Source organism: Kogia breviceps, chromosome 6 (assembly GCF_026419965.1).
Source record: "Kogia breviceps isolate mKogBre1 chromosome 6, mKogBre1 haplotype 1, whole genome shotgun sequence".
NCBI classification, from domain to species: domain Eukaryota; kingdom Metazoa; phylum Chordata; class Mammalia; order Artiodactyla; family Physeteridae; genus Kogia; species Kogia breviceps.
In genome coordinates, this window is record NC_081315.1 from 122,499,454 (window position 1) to 122,516,803 (window position 17,350).

General features: G+C 34.1%; 1 protein-coding gene across 1 annotated transcript in view; it reads right to left on the minus strand.

Annotated features, from left to right (window-relative positions):
* The window catches only part of LOC131758469 (bifunctional heparan sulfate N-deacetylase/N-sulfotransferase 4), a 256,696-nt gene that overhangs the window by 220,765 nt on the left and 18,581 nt on the right, over positions 1-17,350 (minus strand). The window lies entirely within an intron of this gene.

Below are 17,350 nucleotides of genomic sequence, written 5' to 3' on the forward strand. Positions count from 1 at the left end.
TTCAGTCAAGTGATCCAATCACAGTAAATACGCTAAAACTATGCTTAAATTATAAGACATCTGGTAGAAATTTCAAAATTTTAAAATCCAGTCATGTTTTGTTTCTGAAAACAGTTGCATATACGTATACAGTTTACATTTAGCATAAACTGTTTAAATATTTCAATTTAGTCCTGCAAGGCTATTATTTTGGCTGACTTAATAAACATATCAATTTACCCACAGTGCTTGAATGAATGACTTGGATACACAGATACAGCTTTGTTTTTTGTGACTAGAAATTTTCTGCATAGCTGCACACATATATACACACACTTGAGTGCATGCACACACTCACATCAGAAAAGGGCAGGGTTCAGATGTGTGTTTATCTAGATGCCTGATGTCTTTTATAGGAATATATACACACAGATGTGTTTTCTCTCTATATATGTATATATGTATACACGTTTGCATTTGTATATAAATAAATATAGAGAGAGGAACGCCTTCCTACTTTTTTTTTTTCTCCTTACTGTGCATAGGAAATGATACTTGTATCTCTTCAGTGTTGTCAATTCACCTGAGCCATTACTGTCCTGATGAACAGGACTTTTTTAACTGTTTGAATGATGTTAATGATATTAAACTGTATTATTGCCCTAGTGCTTATTCTTTTACTTGCATTTGAATAGCAAAGTAACATCAATAATACTATTGAAGATGGAAAAAATGTATTTGATAATTTTTTTGTGGTGGGTTTGTTGCTATAACAACGGTTTTCAAGCTAAGCGCTATAAAACTGCTTTTAAAATTTGGATGAGCTAGTTATCCTAGTAATATACTTGCCTTTTCTATGTTTTGGTTTCCAATATAGGAAAGAATTCTTTTTGTTTTCCTGTTAAATTTTATTACTTTGTTCTGAGATTTTAAAACATAGCTTAACTTTACCCCTGCCAATGCATACCACCTATTTTTTTCTTTTCTTTTCTTTTTTTCCCTTTATTTTTTTACATTTTAAGACATTGAAATCCAGAAGTGCAACACACAGCTTTGAACCGATTTATTCTGCTTTGAAGTAAATACAGCAATGTTTAAATGTAGCATATTCTGAAACAGTTTCAATTTCAAGATCTCTTTTAATTCCCTTTTTTCAATAGTACAAAGTGAAACTGTACTCCACAGGAACTCCAAACATTTTTTCTTATGTAGAGCAGTAAAAAAGGCTTAGAATTAAATTATATAAACTTAGCAGGTAGCAAAAATTGTGTTTTTTATTTTAAAAGATGGTTTCAAAGAGTCAGAACAGATGAGTAGCTGGCACTGTGCAAAGTTCTAACATGTGCGCATGTGCGCATGTGCGGGCACACACACACACACACTCAAAATTGAAATTATTGAGACCAAGAACCAGGAACTTATATTCTTTCCTATTAGCATATAGCACTGAACAGAAAATTATTAAAACCTTAGTATGATGAAGAGAACTGTCCAAAGTATAACTCCATCCCCAACAACCAAAATAAGAAAAACAAAAAAAAATCAATTGACTTCTCCTGATTATAACAATAAGTACAGTGAGAATTGATCATAACCAAAGTGAAGAGATATTGGAAGGGATATTAAACTGGGTATGGAATGAGCAATATAATCTTAAGGAATAAACAAAGTTGCATTTTGCCCCTTTGCTCACAGAACCCTAACCACATACCTGTGGACATCCATAGTGTTTCATTTCATCATGCCTTATATTACCTTCATTAGGGAAGGGGTTCCATATGGTACACATGTGCCCATACATGGATGAAATAGTTTACAGTGAAAATTACAAAGAGATGCATTTGGTTTTCCAATGAGCTGAGAACAATCACAGATGTGCAGAGACCAAGGATAGCCATAGAAGAATGTTAAAGCTGTAGACACTATTAACCTAGAGAATTCAATGATTTTTCTTTATAAAACTCTTCCAAAGAAAAATTTTATATAGAACATTTCTCTCAACCCACTTTTTCTAATCTACTACTACCATGTGTTTCATCCAAATTTCTTTCTTTAAATAAAAGTGCATTCATACAGTTATTCTACTCTCTACTAACTCGTAAAATTAGTCACAAACATTTCAAAGTTTTCTAAGATTTTTTACTAGTAGTAACTAAGAAAAACATTCTACAAAGGCACATAAGGAGCAGTCACAAGAAATCTTAAAACTTTTATAATAGTGTACCTGGAGCTCACCTAATCTTACTAGGTAAGCTCTCTCTAAAGCTTTGGTATAGGAGCTATTTGGCCTGTCTTAACTTGAGTTATTCCCATTAAAAAACTCCAAAAATGGAAGTTTTAGCCATGGCAATCAGAGAAGAAACAAAAGGAATACAAATTGGAAAGGAGAAGTAAAACTGTCACTGTTTGCACATGACATGATACTATACACAGAAAATCCTAAAGATGCCACCAGAAAACTACTAGAACTAATCAATGAATTTGGTAAAGTAGCAGGATACAAAATTAATGCACAGAAATCTCTTGCATTCCTATACACTAACAATGAAAAATCAGAAAGAGAAATTAAGGAAACACTCCCATTTACCACTGCAACAAAAAGAATAAAATGCCTAGGAATAAACCTACCTAAGGATGCAAAAGACCTGTATGCAGAAAACTATAAGACAATGATGAAAGAAATCAAAAACAATACAAACAGATGGAGAGATATACCATGTTTTTGGATTGGAAGAATCAACACTGTGAAAATGACAATACTATCTAGAGCAAACTATGGATTCAATGCAATCCCTATCAAATTACCAAAGGCATTTTTCACAGAACTAGAACAAAAAATTTTACATTTTGTATGGAAACACAAAGACCCCGAATAGCCAAAGAAATCTTGAGAAAGAAAAACGGAACTGCAGGAAACAGGCTCCCTGACTTCAGACTATACTACAAAGCTACAGTAATCAAGACAATATGGTACTGGCACAAAAACAGAAATATAGATCAATGGAACAGGATAGAAAGCCCAGAGATAAACCCAAACACATATGGTCACCTTATCTTTGATAAAGGAGGCAAGAATATACAATGGAGAAAAGACAACTTCTTCAATAAGTGGTGCTGGGAAAACTGGACAGTTACATGTAGAAGAATGAAATTAGAACAATTCCTAATACCATACACAAAAATAAACTCAAAATGGGTTAAAGACCTAAATGTAAGGCCAGACACTATGAAACTCTTAGAGGAAAACATAGGCAGAACACTCTATGACATAAATCACAGAAAGATCCTTTTTGACCCACCTCCTAGAGTAATGGAAAAAAAAAACAAAAATAAACAAATGGGACCTAGTGAAACTTACAAGCTTTTGCACAGTAAAGGAAACCATAAATAAGATGAAAAGACAACTCTCAGAATGGGAGAAAATATTTGCAATCGAAGCAACTGACAAAGGATTAGTCTCCAAAATATACAAGCAGTTCATGCAGCTCAGTATCAAAAAACCAAACAACCCAATCCAAAATGGGCAGAATACTTAAATAGACATTTCTCCAAAGAAGACATACAGATGGCCAACAAATACATGAAAAGATGTTCAACATCACTAATCATTAGAGAAATGCAAATCAAAACCACAATGAGGTATCACCTCACACCAGTCAGAACAGCCATCATCAAAAAATCTAGAAACAATAAATGCTGGAATTGGTGTGGAGAAAAGGGAACCCTCTTGCACTATTGGTGGGAATGTAAATTGATACAGCCCCTATGGAGAACAGTATGGAGGTTCCTTTAAAAATTAAAAATAGAACTACCATACGACCCAGCAATCCTGTGACTGGGCATATACCCTGAGAAAACCATAATTCAAAAAGATACATGTACCACAATGTTCACTGCAGCACTATTTACAATAGCCAGGTCATGGAAGCAACCTAAATGTCCATCAACAGATGAATGGATAAAGAAGATGTGGCACATATATACAATGGAATATTACTCAGCCATAAAAAGGAACAAAATTGAGTTATTTGTAGTGAGGTGGATGGACCTAGAGTCTGTCATACAGAGTAAAGTAAGTCAGAAAGAGAAAAACAAATACGTATGCTAATGCATATATATGGAATCTAAAAAAAACGGTACTCATGAACCTAGTGGCAGGGCAGGAATAAAGACACAGACATAGAGAACAGACTTGAGGACATGGTGGGGGAAAGGGAAGCTGGGATGAAGTGAGTGAGTAGCATTGACATATATACACTACCAAATGTGAAATGGATGGGTAGTGGGGATATGGAGATATATGTATACATATAGCTGATTCACTCTGCTGTACAGCAGAAATTAACACAACATTGTAAAGCAATTATACTCCAATAAAGATGAAAAAAATAAAATAAAATTCTGTTATTTCAAGATCTCTTGTCTTCCTTCGGATGTTTTCTTTTCTACCTCCCCCTTATTTCCTGTATTGTTTATATTCTATGTAGTAAGTGACAAATACAATATGGTAACAATTGCTATTTTGGTACATAAATCATTCAAATGAAATTCATTTATACTCCAGAGTATTGCCACACAGTTGTCAATCAATGTCTTCCTACTTCATTCTGCAAAATTTGCTAGGTCGTTTTTCATTTGTGCCATTTGAAAAAAAATGTCCAACAAGGTTCATTGGCCTTGAGATGAACAACTGTCAGCAGGGACATTTTTATGTCTCAATTTAGTAAAACTTTTTGAAAGAGAGAGCAATTTACTGCATTTCCTGTAAATTACTATAATTTCATTTTCACTGTGAAAATACAAAGTGTGTTTATATTTTGAGAGGTCAAGGAGGTAGTCTTCTTTAATCATCAAAAAGTTGCAATCAAGTAAACAATTACCAGCAGTCTAAGAAATTTAAAAACAATTTAAATTGTAGTTATGCAACAAAAACTAAAATTTCATTTAAAATATTCAAATAGGATAGAAATTTAATATTTGCAACATAGCTTATAGTTTAAAATTTATGTCTTGAATGTGGGGACTAAGATGGAGCAAATTGTGAGGGCCCATCTTATGTATTATTAAATATTGTTTGGGAGGCTGGTATATATTTGGGAGCTTGTGTAATAAGAAATGATACATTTTTTTCTAAAAGCGGTATTTCATATGAACATTTCTCCAGAGACACAAAAAATATTACTTTTTCTTTAATTGTAGGTTGAATGCAGCATTTATAAGAGTGAGAATTCCTTAAAATAATTAAACAAATTAGGCAAACTATAACACATAAATAAAGTAAGCAAATTTTATCATTTAAATTAGTATTTTAAGCGATTTCTCATTTAGTATGTTGAAAAAGGTTTTGGAATATTGCTCTATTTATAATATGTGATATAGTCCAAAAGTTATGAACATTTCTACTTATATGTGAAATGAGGTTAATGTTGGAAAAGTAATAGTGAGTGTGAAATCAATGCTGAGGTATTTAAGATGAAATGTGATATTTTACAGCTTACTTTCAGGTCAACTAAAAGTTTTTTAAAAACTTGAAAAAAATGTAATGCTCAGTAAGTATAAGAAAAGCTATTCAACCTCATAAATAAACAGAAAAAATGCTAATAATAATTCATATACAATTTTAGGCCCATCAAATAGCCAAAAAATTTAAAAGTCTGAAAATACCAACACTGGAGAGAACAAACACTACAAAGAAATTAAGTTTAGTGAACTAGAGATAGGCATCAATGTGGAAGAATATTGGGTATGAAAGTAAGGAAAAAAACTGCAGAGAATATGTATAGTAGCTAGTTACCTCTCCAGTGGAAAAACTAGTATGTGACTCAAAAGGTGCTGGTAACATTCTATATCCTAAGCTAAGTGGTGTGTACAAGGCTGTTCTTATTATCATGCTTTAATTATAGATACTGCATATATACACTCTTTCGAATGTATAAAGTATTTCAATATTATAGTAATTAAGAGACACGTCAAAGGTATACCTGATTTATTTGAAAAAAAAAGAGGCCAAAATGGCTTTGAATTCAAAACGAGACTCTGAACTCACCTCCTATCATAGGCAGACCAAAATTACAACTATTTACAGAGCAACTATCTATGAGAATGACCTGGAGACTAACAGAAAAAAATATTTCAACAAATAAAGATATAAAGAGCCACAATGAGATGGGTGGTAGGACAGAGATGCAGTATAGTTAGGATCCACAACTCTGGGTAGCACCCCACAAATGGGAGGATAACCACACAGTCTGGAGGAATCACAGGCCCTGACTTCAGACTATACTACAAAGCTACAGTAATCAAAACAGTATGGCACTGGCACAAAAACAGATGCATAGATCAAAGGAACAGGACATACAGCCCAGAAATAAACTCTACATTTCTATAGTTAACTAATCTACAACAAAGGAGGCAAGAACATACAATGGGGAAAAGATAACCTGTTCAATAAATGGTGCTCAGAAAACTGGATAGCTACATGTAAAAGAATGAAATTAGAACATTTCCTCACACCATACACAAAAATAAACTCAAAATGGATTAAAGACTTAAATGTAAGACTGGAAATCATAAAACTCCTGGAAGAAAACATAGGCAGTATCCTCTTTGACATCGATCTTGGCAATATATTTTTGGATTTATCTCCTCAGGCAAAGGAAATAAAGCAAAAATAAACAAATAAGGCTACATCAAACTAAAAAGTTTTTGTACAGGGAAGGAAGCCATCAACAAAATGAGAAGGCAGCCTACTGAATGTGAGAAGACATTTGTAAATGATATATCTGATAAGGGTTAATATTCAAAATACACAAAACTCTCACAACTCAACATCAAAAAATCTCATACAATCTGATTCAAAAATGGTCAGAAGATATAAATAGACATTTTTTCAAAAAAGACATACAGATGGCCAACAGAAACATGAAAAGACGCTCAACATCACTAATCATCAGGTAAATGTAAATCAAAACCACAATGAGATACCACCTCACATCTGTCAGAATGACTATCAACAAAACAACAACAAATAACAAGTGTTGGTGAGGATGTGGAGAAAAGGGAGTCTTCGTCCACTGTTGGAGAGAATGTAAATTGATGCATCCATTATGGAAAACAGTATTGAGGTTTCTAAAAAAATTGAAAATAGAACTATTATATGTCTGGCAATTTCACATCTGGGTATTTATCTGCAGAAAACAAAAGCACTAATTCCAAAAGATATATGCACCCCAGTGTTCATTACAGCATTATTTATGGTAGCCAAGATATGGAAGCAACTTCTGTCTGTCGATAGATGAATGGATAAAGAATATGTGGTATATATGTACAATGGAATATTACTCAGCCATAAAGAGTGCCATCTGTGAAGACAGGAATAGATCTAGAGGGTATTATGCTAAGTGAGATAAATCAGAGAAAGGCAAATACTGCATGTTCTCACTTATATGTGGAATCTTAAAAAACAAAACAAAGAAGCAGAATGAAAACAGACTCATATTTATAGAGAACAAACTGGTGGTTCCCAGAAGAGAGTGGAGTGGGTGGTTGGTCGACACAGGTAAAGCAAATAAAGAGGTACAAACCTCCAGTGATAAAATAAATAAGCCACAGCGATATAATACACAGCATAGGAAATATGGTCAATAATATTATAATAACTTTGTTTGATGATGGTGACTAGACTTACAGTGGTGATCATTTCATTAAGTATGCAAATATCAAATCACTATGTAGTACACCTGAACCTAACATAATATTATATGTCAACTATATTTCAATTAAAAAAAAGAAGTAAAGAGTAGTGGGTGGAAATTATCAATCCCAGCAAAGAGCTAGAGAGCAAAGCTCAGGGTAGACATAAAAAAATGAAGGGCTGAATGAAAATAAAATGCAATGTCTATGACTGCTTTAACAGTTTAATCTGTTATCTGAATAATAATAATAATATATTCTACCTGCCACAAGATTCTATAATCAAGGTGCTTTTCTCCATGATAATTTAATATATTTCAGAACACACTGTATTTCTACAGGGAGTACAAAAGGAGCAAGTTTTTATTTTGTTTTTCTCTTCAGTCATTCTCCAGATATGAAACAATTTTGTAGCATATTTTGATGATTATCATTAACAACAACACTTAGCTGGCCTTAGCTGCAGAGCCTTATTATAATCTGAGCTAACTAATTGGCTAATTAATTAATCACTATTTATATAATCACAGAGAATGACAAAATATACAAAACCAATCAGAAGATATCCCCTGTGCTTATCCCCAGGGCTTTTAAGGCATTAACCATGAGATTTAAAGGCTCTAATAGGGATTGTTTTCCTCCTTACTGGGAGGTGACCAGCTTAGCTGCTCTTACCAAAATATTTTCTAATATCTTCTCTTTCCCATGGAGACAATTGCTACACCTTGAGTAGCAAAATGGAGCAGCATGGACTTTGTGTTCTTCCCCTGGTGTATCAAGAGATTGCTCTCTGCTCAGTAATTACCTTACACTGTGAACTAACAAAGTGAGCACTCAAGTTAGTGTTAGATCCATTACTATTCAGCCTGTTTTGAGTGCAAATGAATTCAGGGAATGTCTAATCCTAAATTAAAATCTAGTTTGTTCTGAACAGAAAATTCTTACTTGGTAACAGGTCTTGTTTTAAAATATGCTTTTTAAAGATTAATAATTGATTAATATGCAGAAGACAGGTGTAAGTGAAAGTATGCCTCTAAACTCCTTGTTTCTAACAAAAAATAGACATGTTCACAATAACTGATGTCATCAAGAAAATAAATATATAAAAACTAAGTAAAATGCTCTGAGTAGAATATAATTTCTGGGTACAGTAACTAAAATGAAGATTTAGCTTCTTTGTTCATTTAATACTTAACCCCTATATATCATTACAAACTTCAGAAATATTTATAACATAGCATCATTTGGTACATCTCACAGTCATGTTAGGAGGGGGTCCTACTGCAATTCTTGTTAATCAAAGGGTCATAAATAGGATGGAAAAAAATTCAAAATGCCAAATTCCAGATGAAAGATTGTGTCTTCTCTGCTGCATGAACACAGTGTGTCCCCAGTTAGACATTCCTTTAATTTAATTTTCCTGAGGACTGCTGGTACTTACTGAAGTTTTAGGCTTTCTTCCTTATAACCAATGAGAGCCTGAGGGGATGGCTAGCATCTCGGTACAAGAAACAATTTTTCTCTGTCTGAAACTAACTTGTCATGACCTTGGGTTTATTACAGGATATCCAAAATGATGCATTCCACCTGTTTTCCTTCTTATTTTATTTCTTCCCTTTAGTTATCATAACTAAGATTGCAAGTATTAAGCTTGATGGTTTCTAAATCTATACTGCCACCTCTGATGGTGTCTGAAACTCTAGATCTATTTTTTCAAATGCCTACATCTGAATGTCCTATGGTAAGTCATTAGATCTTAAACCAAACTCCTCATCTTCCTAGCACCTTTTCCTCTGCCTGATTCTGCATATGTTTATGGACGCACTCAGGCTAAAACCCATGATACTACAGCATCTGCACCTTTTTTTTTTTTTTTTGCTCCTTCACTGATCATGTTTCCAAGTTCTGTCAATCCTGCATGGTCTCTCCCAGCCTCCCCTTTCCATCATGACTGCCACCAAGCTCTGTCCTGGCTCTGTCAGGCCAGGCTCTGTCCTAGTAGCTTTCCAGTACTTATCTCATTCAGGGCTCATCCCAATACTAAGAACTGTGTTGCTTTCCATCGGTTCTACAGATTTGCAGTCTGAGAATTGGAGAGGTTTTCAGACATGTTCGGGTTAACTAGTAAGTGTAGATGCCCAGACTGAAACCCGAACACAAGGCATTGTATTCTTAAAGAAAGCTTAGACATTCAGGACAAATAGTCTGGGTTTGCTCTGCTACTTACTAGCTAGATGAGTATCGATATTGCGACGCCTCATTTTACTCATTCAGAAAATGTACAAAACATTTCCTCTTACTGTTGTTGTATTAAATGATATACTGCCTGTTAATGATTATCCCAGTGCTTAGTTAAATAAATATGTTAAATAAATACTATTATTTTTATGTTAAATATGTTAAATAAATACTATTTTTCAACATGCATAATAATTATTTTGCCCATATAGTTGTAATAGGCTCTTTTAGGTCTTCTCAAAAATATCTCCCTTATTCAAACAATATATTTTTCTTCAAACCAAGATCTTCATGTCACTGTCTGGCTTAAAATCTTCAGTGATTCAAATGGTATCCTTCTACCCAGAGAGCTCCATATTATGGCCACAACCAAATCTTCAGCATTTAGTCCCACTACTATTTCTTATTTACTTTATCATCCAACTAAGACAAGCAACTTAACATTTGTCCTGATAGTCTCAGCCAAGTCTGAGCTTGGGCTGACTTGCTGGCTAAGAATCTATTTCACCATCTTGATTTGCTAGTGTTCTGTCAAACCATCACAGAAGACTCAAATGTCACCTCCTCCAAGAAATCTCCCTAATTACTAGAAGAAGAAATATCGTTTCCCTTCCTTTGTTCCCTTTGCCCGTAGTAATGTTGCCACGGCACATATTGTATTCTGCCTCGCAATGCTGATAATTGTGAATATGTCTTGCCTATACTACTGAAATCCAGAACCTAATATTTCACATATTTGTGTAAACTCTATAGTGTAGAATAATATACAGAGCCCATAGGTGAGAAATAAGTGATTTAAGCATTGAATTAAATTATATTAAGTTAATATATAAACTGTAAATGTTTTTAGCTGAATGCCCAGTTTGGAAGAGATATTACTGGTGTATATTTTCTCATGTTTTTCATTCTTATCATTTAAAAGTGTACTTTCATATAATTTTGACTTTTTTTTTTAAAGTGGAGAAAGACCCTATTTGCTTCCATAAAGGAATATTTTTTTTGAAAAATAGTTTTTCCTTCCATTGACAGGGTTAAATATATGGCCACTTGAAAGAATTCAGAAGAAAATAAAACCTGGGACATTTACATTAAGACTTTAGATGAAAGAAAGATAATTATAATTAAATATACCCTGTACAGTGGCTGTCCTCCTCTGAGTATATTTGAGGACAATATTGACTCTGCCAAAATACTTATATGTAACTTCTCTTTCCAGTCAAGTCAAACTCTACTTATAAGAAACATTTTAAATGCACCCCAATGTTCATAGCAGCATTATTTACAATTGCCAAGATAAGGAAGCAACCTAAATGTCCATGAACAGATGAATGGATAAAGAAGCTGTGGTATATATATATACACACATATATATATGTATATATATATACGTATATATACATCTATATACATATACATATATACGTATATATATATATTATATATATATATATACACATACACACACATAATGGAAAACTCATCAGACATAAAAAAGAATGAAATTTTGCCATTTGCAGCAACATGGATGGACTTGGAGGGTATTATGCTAACTGAAATAAGTCAGACAGAGAAAGACAAATACTGTATGACATCACTTATATGCAGAATCTAAAAAATACAACAAATTAGTGAATATAACCAAAAAGAAGCAGACACAGATATAGAGAGCAAATTAGTGGTTACCAGTGGAGAGGGGAAGGAGGGGCAACATAGGGGTGGGGGAGTGGGTGGCACAAGCAACTGGGTGTAAGATTGTCTCCAGGATGTATTGTACGACAGGGGGAATGCAGCCAATATTTTGTAATAACTGTAAATGGAAAATAACTTTTAAAAATTGTATAAAAATTAAAAACATATATCTCCCAGCTGAAAAATAAATTAATTTAAAAAACATTTTAATTGACACAGTAATTCTCTCTATGTTTATATAGAACATGGATCATTCTTATAAGTCTTTGATAGTAACTGCTTTTTTTTTTGAACCAGTTGAGTGTCTTCAAGTAGTACATAAACTTCTTGCATCTGGGCACCTGAGGAGGTTCTAAATGCAATTCTTCCCTGGTGATCTAAAGAATCTGAGTCAGTGTCAGGGCTGTAGTTTCACACAAGGCTTGCTGATGGGTCCTCTCTCCTTTATAAGATTATTGTTGTGACTGAGTTCCTGCTTCCAGGTCTCTGTCATGTTCTCTCTGCCAAGCTCCATGTTGTCAAATTCCACCTCTTCCACTACCTTCTGTTCCTTTTTAATTTTCTTTTCAGAAAGAAGACTTATGCCCACAAACCTAATCCATTCATTCTGCTGTGAAATATCCCAAAAAATGCTGACCCCCATCTGCCTGGGCCACTGCCTAGATCTTATGCTACACTTGCTGATTGCATGCTGGCTCACTTGCTTAGAAACTGCCGAGGTGCTGCTTTCAGCACCTGAAACTGCTTTCAGATGCTGCTTGATCATCTCTGATGGGCCATCCATCCAGTTCCTGCTGCATGGACTGTCCTGCATTGTTGAATCTATACTGGTTGCTAATGTATCAAATCTAGAGTCCATCTACCACATACCAACCTTTCCTTTTAGGCTCCTTTTTTTGATTGTGACTCCATTTATTCTAAGATATCACAGATTCTTTAAAAAATGTTTATTAATTTGTCAAATATAACAACTTGTTTCAGTTACAATTGTAAAATGTTAGAAAACTTGTCTTCAAGTGCCATTGTAGCCTCCCATCATCTCTGTTAATGCTCATAGAACCAATAACTTTCTATTTTCTTAGGTCACTTCTTTAAATATCATGAGATTTCTTTTTCTCTTCCAACCCTTACTCAAATCTATAACAAGGGTCTTAAATTTACTTCTATGCTAGATTTCTTTTTTCCTATTCTTAGTAATCTGGCTCCTGTTAGACATGGTAATTCCTATAAGTTTGAACTGGGATTTTATTTAGATATTTACATTAATAATAAAAACCTTTCTCAAATATTTTCATCATATCATTTCCTTGTTTAAGAACAGTTTTCAAATAGCTATTTGGACTAATCAAAACTCATTTCTCTGTATTTTAAGACCCTCTATTAACTGTCTTCTTTATATCTATTAACTTAACATCTCTGTTTTAGTCATTCAATTTGCACAATTTATTACTTTTGCACTATAAATCTTTGAACCTATGATTTTTCAGTGCAGGAAATATGGAGTCAAACAATTGCACAAAGACATCCAAATTACAACACTGGCAAATTGCTTTATCTGGATCAAACCTTAATATCAGTCTACATATAGATCCATTAAAAACACTATGTGGGGGAAGGGTCAAACGAATTAGCCAGCCAGCCATTTATTTTGGACTTCAGGTTTACAACATAGATTTTTTTCCCCCTATTTTTGCCTCTGACTCAAAATATACATACCACTTGTTCTGAGACAAAACTCAAAACTATCCTTAAATTGTTCTTTTTTAAAGTAGTAAGTTCAATTCTGAGACAAATTAGTTCTGCACTCACCAAACAGTTAAAAAACAGTGTAATGATTGTCAATATAATATTTTCAAATCAGGTCTAAGATTTTTTATTATATATGTTGAGACATAATTAGATGTATGGGAAAAAACTGTTTCACCACCTAATTTTGGAGTTGACTCATGTACATGAAGATGATAAGTGAGAGTTAAGGTCAGTAATTATTTAAGGACACAGTTTCAGCTTGGGTCATTAGGGCATCTGTCGCCTTCTCATAAGAAGTTGGACTTGAGATAGCTTTTGAAATATGAGTAGATTCAAGGAAAGCATTTTAGTGAAGGCTTAGAAGCTGAGAAAAGAGGTGAATGTAAACACTATCAATCCATCATAGGGGAATAGACAGTGGGCTAGCCTAACAGAAACAGTGTATATTGAGTAGTAGTAAGAGTAGATGTTGAAAAGGTAAATTGAGCTGGATTACATAGGACCTTAAAATAAAGTCTGGATTTCTCAGGCAGATAATGTCTTAAATATAGTCTTATACAGAGTAGATGTCCAATGAATAAATGCATGCATTTCTTCAAGAAATCTAAAGACGTATAAAATGCTAATAATGGTGTCTTGCCAACAGAGAGAATAATGACAGGTCAACAGAATTGATGAAAGCACCAGAATTATTTATAGCATCAATAATATATTTGATTTCATTGCCAGTGTGAAGCTTACATTCACCATCGAGAAAGAACATTTATTCTGTCTTAGGGAAACTGAAAAGAAGAACATATTTCCTCAATTCTATCAAATTTCTATGACTATACCAAGTGTTACAACCGAGGGTAAAACAATTTTCATAGAAATCAGGTTAGTGGTCTTCAAAAAGACTCTCACTGTTGTGGCCTCTCCCGTTGCGGAGCACAGGCTCCGGACACGCAGGCTCAGCGGCCGTGGCTCACGGGCCCACCCGCTCCGCGGCATGTGGGATCCTCCCGGACCGGGACACGAACCCGTGTCCCCTGCATCGGCAGGTGGACGCTCAACCACTGCACCACCAGGGAAGCCCAAGAAGACTTTTTAAATTAAGTTTTTAATAATCAGGATGGCCCTTTATTATTTTACTTTTCTCTAAAAAATGCATCACTCAACTGATATCACTTTGGGAATGAACATTACCTACACGTAAGTAAGGCCATGATGAAAACAAGAGTTGCTTTCAAAACCAAGAAAGAGTAAATTCAAGGGTATAATACATCACCCTCCAAAGGTCATCTTGCTAATAGAGCTTTAGATGTACAGGAAGTATTTCATGATTGCCTTGAGGACCACACAGAAATATTAACAAGTCAAAACATGATGATATTTTCTGACTTCATTCATAGCTAATATTTCACAATCTTTCAAAATACAATTAGTTTCTACAAGTTTCTATACATTAAATTTCTCTCATATCTTGAATTTTTAGATACACAGTGAAATTTAATTAACAGTCAGATGACAGTTACCGAAACTGAGCTTAATTTTGCTTGCCTTAGAAATGGACATACTAATTTCTATCTGAGTGGCTTTGGTCAGATGAGGGCATGATGAAATAAGATAAAGCACACAAATCTCAAAAAAAACCCCAAAAACCAACCTAGATATATTGTAGTTTAGATATTGCAGAACCATGTAGTGGAAAGAATATGGACTTTCAAGTTCAGTTGAAAAACGTGCATTCTTTTCACTGCATCAAATTCTGTGCCTTAAAAACACTAATTCTTTAACAGTATGATCCAGAATCTCTACCTCAAAGTGAGAAAATTGGCTCAAATAATAATATGCGGGTATATGTTTTGTCCATAGAGTGAGGTGATGCTGCAGTCAAGGCCATATGTTTGAATTTGTTGTTGATTTTGCTCCCAGCTATGTGCTCCCAGTCCAGTTGTGGGAGTGGCCTGGGGAAGGTCCAATCATGCACACAGCCAAGGTTTTTCAACCCTAACCCTCCAGCTTTCCTCAATTTGTTCTACTGAGGAACAGCATACTTCTACTCTCTAATTTAGAATAATATGGAAAAATGTACTAGCTATCCAATACTCTCGCTCTGGAAAATTTGGGGAGATTTTGAGGGAGGATGGATTTCTCCTCATCTATCAGTGTGTAAAGAAATCTTACACCACCAGAAAGGGAACATGAGGATGAAGACCTGGGAGTATGCAGAGCTTTTCTACACACAGTTCAAGATTCTCGCCCACAAAATCATATTTATCCAAAAAATAAGAGTCCAAAGAGAAATCAAATTCCCAAGACTAGAACTATAATTTCTATATTGCAAAACAGTATTCCCTACTGACCTATAAGTAATCCAACAAATTATTTCAGCTCCAGTCAAGTTTCTGATATTCTTTGGTTAATAGTTCTGAGCAAGAACCGGATACAACACCCAAAGGGGCAGAAAAGAGTATTTTCTTCAAAGTGACAGTTAACTTAGCATGGGCATGTGTGTGTTTGTGTGTGTGTATATAGAATATACAATTAGTATACATATGCACATACATACACACTATATATATCTATATATATATAAACACACGCAACTTTTCTGATTCTTTATCTGTCTTTGGCATTGTTCCAGCCATTGTTAAATTACGGTATTCTGTTATTTTGTTTGGGGTTATGTCACTCAAGAAGTCCTCAGTAATCCTTGAATATTAGATGAGTAGTGTTGAATAGCTATTTGTTTTCTTCTGAGAATAAGTGATAGAGCTGAATTTGAGGCAGAAAAATTTGTTAAGAGTTGTAAGGAACTTTTTCAATTCATACAGTTTATTAGACTAAAATTAGGAAACTTTTCCTTCCAGGGTTTCAGGATAGGAATCACTCAGAGAACCATTTGAAGCACATGACCTTGCCTTAAGTTTTTGATTTTAAAATTAAAATAAAACTAGAATTTACATTAATTAAAAGGAATAGTAAATACAAAAAAGCATAAGTAAAAAAAAAAGAAAAATCTAGACAGAATTCAAGAGGGATCACTTAATCGCTTTACAACAATACCCAAAATAAAATAGTTGGATCCCAGTCAAGTGATACTTCATTCAATGGCTCATTAAAAGCAGAGTTCACAGGTCTACATGTATTTTGAAGATTTTTAAAAAGTTAACTTATTTCACTGGTTTTAATAATATTTTATTATAATGGTCATAAGGTGTTAGGATGGGGAAAAATAGCTGTTATATTGAGGTTTCATCTTTGGAGGATAAAAAGCCTAACAGCAGAAATACAAGAAAGATGACATGATCTTAACAATCTCTAGTTCCTTTATTATTCTAAGCTGTGTTATATTATTTTTGTTTATATGTTTGCTAAAATTACTTGTTCACAGAAAGAATTTAATTATATATAAAACAACATAGGCACAAGTGAAAATCTTGAATCAAGATGATAAAAAAGGGAATTATTCTCAGAATTATCTACTCACCTTAGTAAAATATATTTGGCTTTTCCTTTATCTGATAGCAATCACAGGGTGAATTTGCTATACTGAAGCTAATTTGACCTTGGCCTAGAAGTGCTACCAGTAACACTGCTGTGTTACCCCAAATGATGTGATAATAGAGATAGTGATGGTAGCTCCTGAGGTCAAGTCCAATACCACATCCCCTATAAAACTTTTTTTTTCATATCTATATTTACAAATGTATGAACATTTCATATAGACAAGCACTATGCTTACTTGTTATATAAAAGTCTTGGGCTGCTTCTCTATCTTATATTTTAACCACCATTGTCAAACCCAAGTAGGGCAGGAAGATCTGTCCAGCGATAGATTTTCATGACTGTATTAGTCTTACTGCTACAAACTGCAACATGTGTGGAGTAATGGAGGCTGTTCTATGGGGTGCTGGCTGGGATGGGCAAAATCTAAAAGAGGCAAGGAGATTAAGTTCAAATACTCTTTGGGATATTTTAGTTCTATGCCCCTCTGAAGCATTTTGGGGGTGGGTGAGGA